This window comes from Procambarus clarkii, chromosome 9 (assembly GCF_040958095.1).
Source record: "Procambarus clarkii isolate CNS0578487 chromosome 9, FALCON_Pclarkii_2.0, whole genome shotgun sequence".
NCBI classification, from domain to species: Eukaryota; Metazoa; Arthropoda; class Malacostraca; order Decapoda; family Cambaridae; genus Procambarus; species Procambarus clarkii.
The window spans coordinates 16,944,738-16,952,165 of record NC_091158.1 but is presented as its reverse complement, the minus strand read 5'-3'; the positions used below and the strand labels follow the sequence as shown (position 1 = coordinate 16,952,165).

The 7,428-nt window shown below is 40.9% G+C and overlaps 1 protein-coding gene across 1 annotated transcript in view; it reads left to right on the top strand.

Moving 5' to 3' along the window:
• The first annotated feature begins 3,874 nt into the window (after nucleotides 1-3,874).
• Nucleotides 3,875-7,428, top strand: part of LOC123766200 (alkaline phosphatase) — a 16,604-nt gene continuing 13,050 nt past the window's right edge. The window contains exon 1 of the mRNA XM_045755163.2: nucleotides 3,875-3,969. The gene's annotated coding sequence lies outside the window, so the exon portion shown is untranslated. The remainder of the gene's footprint in view (nucleotides 3,970-7,428) is intronic.

Below are 7,428 nucleotides of genomic sequence, written 5' to 3'. Positions count from 1 at the left end.
ACCATAGTCTTAAAAAATCCTAAAATTTTGTTTATATTGATAAACCATCAGATGCACGAAATTATTTACTAGTTCCAGTGCATACAACGACCCTAAGCAGAATTATCTGATTTTATTTTGGATCCCTATTTTTATTCTGTTAACATTAAATGCACATAATAAAGGTTAACAGACAATTTTGAATTATTTCTGATTTAAATAACTAGCTGAGTAAAAAATAATCTATAATTTCTGCTTCATTAGTTTTAGTGAGCAAAATAGCAAATACATGTAGTTCCTGCGTCAAACATCTAAACTCCATTGTCAATAAATTATTTAATATATTATAAAAAAGACATTAAATGTAAAGCGGCACCATTATAGGCCTATATAGTTTGCTAATGCTTAAGAACATATGGCTAGTTCTGCAAATATCAAATGCTCGCAGTTTTTACCGTATGCGAAGGAGCCAGCGGAAACCCCTCCCAAGTGTAATTTCACCTCACTTTATATGATTAATTCAGCCCCCGCAGCAATTATCTAAATAGCGCCTTCACAAAATACACCTGGTGACTCTTTTCGTCTGTAACAGTATATAGATGTATGTGAGAGACAGTCTACTGTTGCGGGTCGACATATATAATTGGCTACAATTATATACAGTATGCCAGTTTATACTACAATGCGGTAAAATAAAATTGGCTGCAATGAGGAGGGAACTGTCTGAGGTCCGGGACGGACATATTGTAGGCTGGGCGAGGGATAGGCCTAAGTTAAATGCTTTAAGAAATATAGCTTTTAACACCCCCGTCACCCCCAGTGCGACTTTCATGGCGTCGGAAATGAAATCGTGGACCTGTTGTCCGTAGAGTATTTACCGTTCTCCCACCGTTTACCCGCGCATGTTCACGATTTACTTTCTATATCAATTGGAATGTCTCTGTTCGAGGATGAAGGGGAGAAGGGGTAAGGAAGAAGGATTGGGGTGAGGGGGAAAATAAGAGGAAATAAAATTATCAAGAATAACATTAGATGCCAAATTGCTAATGCTTCAAGATATGACTCCCAGTATGTTATCTATTTGACATTTCGAAAATTTATAAATTTATGCTTTAGCCTAAGGTCTTACTAATTATGATCGACCACAGACTCACTCAATTTGTTTGTACCATTTATTAGTTATTTATTTTGTCATGATTGATTAATATTATTGCAGTAATTATTAGTCCAGTAACCAAAGTATTTATAGGATTGAAGGTATGTCCAAACTTATGCTGCATTGGCAGTGCTAATTGTGAGGTTAAGGTGAGGTGGGTGACTTGGGTTCGCACGTGTCTGGTTAGGTTAGGATTGTGGCTGATGATTCAGGACACAATTTTTATTATCAGTGTTGAATTATACAACATTTTTTTTTAAATTACCTTGATACGATAATAGAAGGTTGCCTCGGTGATTGGTTGCTGTTATCTACACCGTAAGTGTCGTAGCAAACAGGTTATTGACACGTGGGGACGGGAGAGCTCTTATCTACCTCCCCCGCCTCTTGTATAAGGCGATGAAGGTAGGGAAGGAGGAGCTTAAGTAGATCATAATAACTATACCTCCACTTCTCTCTCCCAATCTACACCTAATGCTCTCTGTTGCCATATATCGTCGCTTCTCATCCACTATGGCCCTCTCCTTATACACTATGGTCCTCTCCCCATCCACTATGGCCCTCTCCCCATCCACAATGGCCCTCTCCCCATCCACAATGGCCCTCTCCTCATCCACTATGGCCCTCTCCCCATCCACAATGGCCCTCTTCCCATCCCCCTCTTCTTCTCCATTGCAAGATGATGTGATTACCAGATGAGGGACAGTATTCCTGGCTTTTAGTTATAATGGGAATTTGCCTGGAATTGTTGTAGATTTTACAGCAGAGCTGTCAGCGATGTTGCAAGTAGCTGTGAAAGACAGCCACGCGTTGCAAGGTGGCAGCTTCAACACTTTCAATGGCATTAAAAGTACTCTTCAGGCCATATATAGAAGCTTATATATATATAACTCAATAGTAGACATCCCCTAATATTATACAAACTGTTAATGGCTTTTTATAGGTAAGGAATACAGATGCCAAATAAACTTCTGGTTGTCCGGTCAGTGTGTCAGGAATGAAACAGTTGATGAAGTTACTGGCGCAGCGATATGCCCCGGTAACAGGACACACTTAGAGACATCTATCTATCAAAGACTTGATAGACATGCAGGCGATGAGTCACAATAACGTGGCTGAAGAATGTTGACCAGACCACACACTAGAAGGTGAAAGGAACGACGACGTTTCGGTCTGTCCTGGACCATTTTTTCAAGTCTCACAATCGACTTGATAATGGTCCAGGACGGACCGAAACGTCGTCATCCCTACACCTTCTAGTGTGTGGTCTGGTCAACTTGATAGACATATGCCACCTAAACATTTCCACAAAACGGCAGACAGCGCTGACCTCCGAGAGGACACACGTGCATCAAGTAATTGGCTTTTATGTGGAGGAATACGTCCCTCGTTCAACCATTATGGTGTGTGTCGAACTATCGAGAGGAGCTTGCTGGTGGAGTGCCCGGGCCACGATGAGGTAGACAAATATGCTTTATTACTTACTGGTTGGAAGATCGTAGAAATATATATTATCAACAATCCATGGGGGGAGGGGGGTGGTAGGGATCTATCAGGGGGAAAAGCGCCAAGTCATTTTGATTATATAGTACTTGGAAAAGGGGTCAGGATAAGGATATGGGATAGGACGCGGGGAAGGAATGGTGCCTGACCACTTGGACAGTCGGGGATTGAACGCCTACCTGCATGAAGCGAGACCGACGCTCTACCGTCCAGCCCAAGTGGTTGGGTGGAGGGAGAGATCTGGTATTCTTTAATGGGCTTCCCAGAGAGTGAAGTCATAACATTTGGTTGATAATTCCGTTCTCAGTAAAAGCGATAAGCCTGTACTTAGTCCCCCTCTTGACCAACCATACTTCCCCTGAATGTAACCCACAACTATTGCCTAAATCTCGCATACATATTTACTGCTAGATGAATAAGTACATATAAGTACAGGCTTTCCGGTGCATGAGTGGCTGAGAGAGAGAGGGAGAGGGAGAGAGAGAGGGAGGGAGAAGGAGGGAGGGAGGGAGAGGGAGAGGGAGGGAGGAAGGGAGACAGACAGACACAGACAGACAGACACACAGGAATGGTCATGATAATGATATGGCTGGATGTCTGTCCCCGCCCTAACTGCGTCCTGTTCGGACGCTGTCTTCAACCGTAGATAAGGGACGCACCTCAGCGATAACTGACCACTCTGTCTTGTGAGAAATGAGACAATTTTTTATTTCAATATCCAGGTTACCTTGGAGGGCTGGACGTTCATAGCGGGAAGATCCATTGTGTCTACTCTTCCCTCACACAAATCCGACGTGTCATTCTCGTCATCGACTGAGATTTCAGACGTACTCTCTGCGCCGTTCTTCAAGACGGATGCTGTTGTCCTATTCCCCTCTTCATCCTTAGGTCATAAAAGTATTTGTGTGTACGTCTGATACCATACTACTTGTGAGGGAGGAAATGTATATTTTTACCTCTCAGAATGTTTGGTAATGTGTTTATTTGTGATGTGTGTCTATGTATATATTAACACGTTGTACTGAATGGGGTGAGAATAGCTTGAGCTACCTCATCCCTTTGTGTGTATTTTACCTCAATAAACTTATTTCAATTTCAATTTCAATTTCAATTTCTCTTCATCCACCTCTCGCGTTCTATATAAAAACATCTTAGATTCGGTACCCCGCACAGGGGCACCCCTTTGGTTTAATGTTAAGAATTGTAATGGAATAGCGAGATTTCGTGAGGGGGTTACGAGATCAGAATATCTTCTAGTGGAAGTCGATAAGTCGGGAGGAAGAGAGACGAGAGTCAGTCCGTTCTCAGCGGCCGTGCTGACCACACGCAAGGTGAGAAGGATGTCTCTAGTCACAGGTAGTGTTAGCTACGTAGAGTATTATAGTTGCAGGCAGTATTATTAACAGCAGTAGAAAGAGACAACAGGAGTAACGGATAACATTAACAACAGGTAGCAGCGGTAACAGACAGCAGTAATAGACATCAGCTGTAACAGACAGCATTAGTAACAATTTGATCTCAAGTACCCGTGGCGTAGTGGTAAGACGCTCGCCTGGAGTTTCGCGAGCGCTTTGTCCTGGGGTTCGTATCCTGGCCGCAAATTCTTAACTGTAGCCTCTGTTTAACTCAACAGTAAAACGGGTACTTGGTTGTAAAAACTATTCTTCGCGGCGGGGATCGTATTCCAGGGACCTGCCCGAAACGCTACGCGTACTAGTGGCTGTACAAGAATGTAACAACTCTTGTATATATCTCAAAAAAAAAAATTAACGGTGTAACGGCACCAGGTCCCACAGCGTTTGTTTTCTCAAGAGCATGTAGTCCCTTGTATCTTTCTCTGTCGTCACTCTTGTACTCGGCTCAATCTCTGGAGGAACCTATCCACCCATATCAGGATGTTGTCTTAGCTCCCTTTTAAAGACTTCTCGGAACCTTGAATTTAACTCGTCACATTTCTCTATCATTTGTCGTACACATTCCGCTTCTCTTAACCGGGTTAATTGATCCTTAGCTTTGGAGGCTATATCTTTCGCATTACTCTGCCTCTTAACATCAAAATTATATATATTTTCCATTTAAGTTTACTGATTTGCAAGTTTGTTCTAGTTCCTGCTAGATTCCCACTAGGTACTACTATGTACTTTGTCATAGTAACTCTATAGATAAAGCAGCGTCTTGTTCATCCTGATCCGCTCTTCCGTTTTCGCTTTCAGTTCTACTTCAGATGGGGAAATACTGGGAATTATTATTTATTGTTTTTGTTAGGACATAGAAGGAAAGAAGAGTGGAGCGGGTGAGACGTTGGGGTGAATGGTAGAGTATGAGGAATGGAGCAGGACCGTAATGTATGTAATTAACTAAGTGTAATTAAGTAAGTGTGGTTACAGGATGAGAGCTACGCCCGTGGTGTCCCGTCTTCCCAATTGTCAAATTCAAGTTCAAGTATGTTTATTGAGATAAGCAAGAAATACATCTCAAAGGGATAGAGTAGCTTAGGCTATTTCTACCCCCCTATTGTCAAATAACGCTTTGAAACTACTGACGGTTTTGCCCTTTACCACCTTCTATCTCACACACACACACACATATACGTAACAAGTGTGTGTGTGTGTGTGTGTGTGTGTGTGTGTGTGTGTGTGTGTGTGTGTGTGTGTGTGTGTGTGTGTGTGTGTGTGTGTGTGTGTGTGTGTGTGTGTCCCTGTTGCCTGAAGCTCAAGCTACTTAAGGGTCTGATGACTTTTCACTGATAGGCACAATTAAGCCTTATCATCCTCCCTAGTTAATGAAGCCACCATAAGTTTACTGATCAACCAGCGAGTGTACTTTAATCCTGAACACTGTCAAGGACTAACGTAAACTTTCAGTGTTCATACACTGACAAGCAGGGAATATCACTAGATATATATATATATATATATATATATATATATATATATATATATATATATATATATATATATATATATATATATATATATATATATATATATATATATATATATATATATATATATATACGCTGTGCTGTTGACTTTTCTTGCATAATAATATGTTTGATGCCTAGTCGTATATCCCGTGTTGTTGATGCCAAGGTGTCAATGAGTCAGATGAGTCAGCATATGTATATCTATATCAGATATAGATATACATCTGACCCCATGAGTCAGATATAGATAAAAAAAACAGTTGTATAGAACAGTGTGGTGGAGGTAAACACACATCATCATCATGGCCACTGACCACAGATACCCCTCACTTGAATGATCGTCATCTTGAAGACAAAGATAACAATGAGTGGTTCATTTTCTGATAGTCACTGAGCAATTCTAGTTCTAGTAACTGCAGTTCTGTTTCCAGCCGAGACATGCTATATAGTGACTAGAAATCTATAAGTACAACACCTCATCAGGGTAAACAGGAGTCCGTTTCACAGGCTTAAGCGGAAATTGGGTAGTTATTCTCGTCAAAGCGGGAAATGGGTAGTTATTCTCGTCAAAGCGGAGACTTGGTTTAACGATGGGGATATTATTAAGGTGCTAAAGACATCAACACAACATAGAACACGAAACAGTGGACAGAATTTGAGTGAGTTTTAGGTTGAGGAGAGACCTGTGTGAATGTTGAAAATTTGAAAGTTGAATTATATGATAAGTGTAAACAAAATTATATAAATATTGAATCTATTGAAAATTATTGATTAGAAAGTAGGGTGATTGGTCTATTGAACAAATTACCGGACAACTTAATAAAGGTCCTGGTAGTACAATCGGATTCGTTCTCGACTCACAATCGGGAATTCAGAGTTCCAATCCCCGGGCGGGACAGAAATGACTGGGCCCGTTCCCTATCACCTAATGCATCTGTTCACCTAGCAGTAAATAGGTACCCAGGAGTTACTCAGCTTGTTGTGTGGTTGTATCCTTGGGGGAGGGGGTGCCATTAGTTCAACCTCGTCGAGAGGGACCTCGATATAAACCTATGTACATTGTATATACATCTAACATGTATATACATTGACTGCCTGCCCCTGACACAATGAATTATTATTATGGAAATGGAATCACTTGTTTCAAGCGTAGGTTAGACATCTGTGTATGCGTTTGGGTGGATATATAACTAACTGCCTCGTATGGGCCAGTAGGTATAGGTCTTTGTCTTCAAATTCAAATTCAAAATTCTTCTTAAATTGTCAAGGGTAGAGACTAGGCCAGCTATATAGGCTGTCATTCTCGCCAAGTTATAGATAAATACTATGAATTTAGATTTGGTGTTAGGGTTAAGGCCTATCAAGCCACGAGGATCATTAAGTATTCTGATCAACCTCCGGATTTATATTAGTCCTCGATATACTTCACTCTCTGAACACTCTACGGTATTTACACCGAACATTTAAGGGGACTTAGGTGTATATATATTCCTTGGTATATAAACATAGTTATTGTATTCCATTCTATTTCATATCTATTTGGCAGTGATGGGGGTATTGACGTCCATGTGTGTATGTACATGGTTGTCACGTGTGTATGTATGTATGTACGCATCCAACCCTCCCCCCCCTCCTCCTCTCCCCGCCCTTGCAACTATTGAACGTAATACACAGCTTTTACTTTTATATATCAGTTTCGGGGAAATTTCAGACAACATAGAATGATTTAAATATAAAGGAAATTTTGTTATTAAAGATTCTTTGGTTAAGATTTCTGACTGCTCCTAACTCCACAAAGTTTTTCAAATGTGGCTGATGTTGGTGTGTTGTTATTGTGCTGTTGTTGTTTAAGATTCAGCTACTG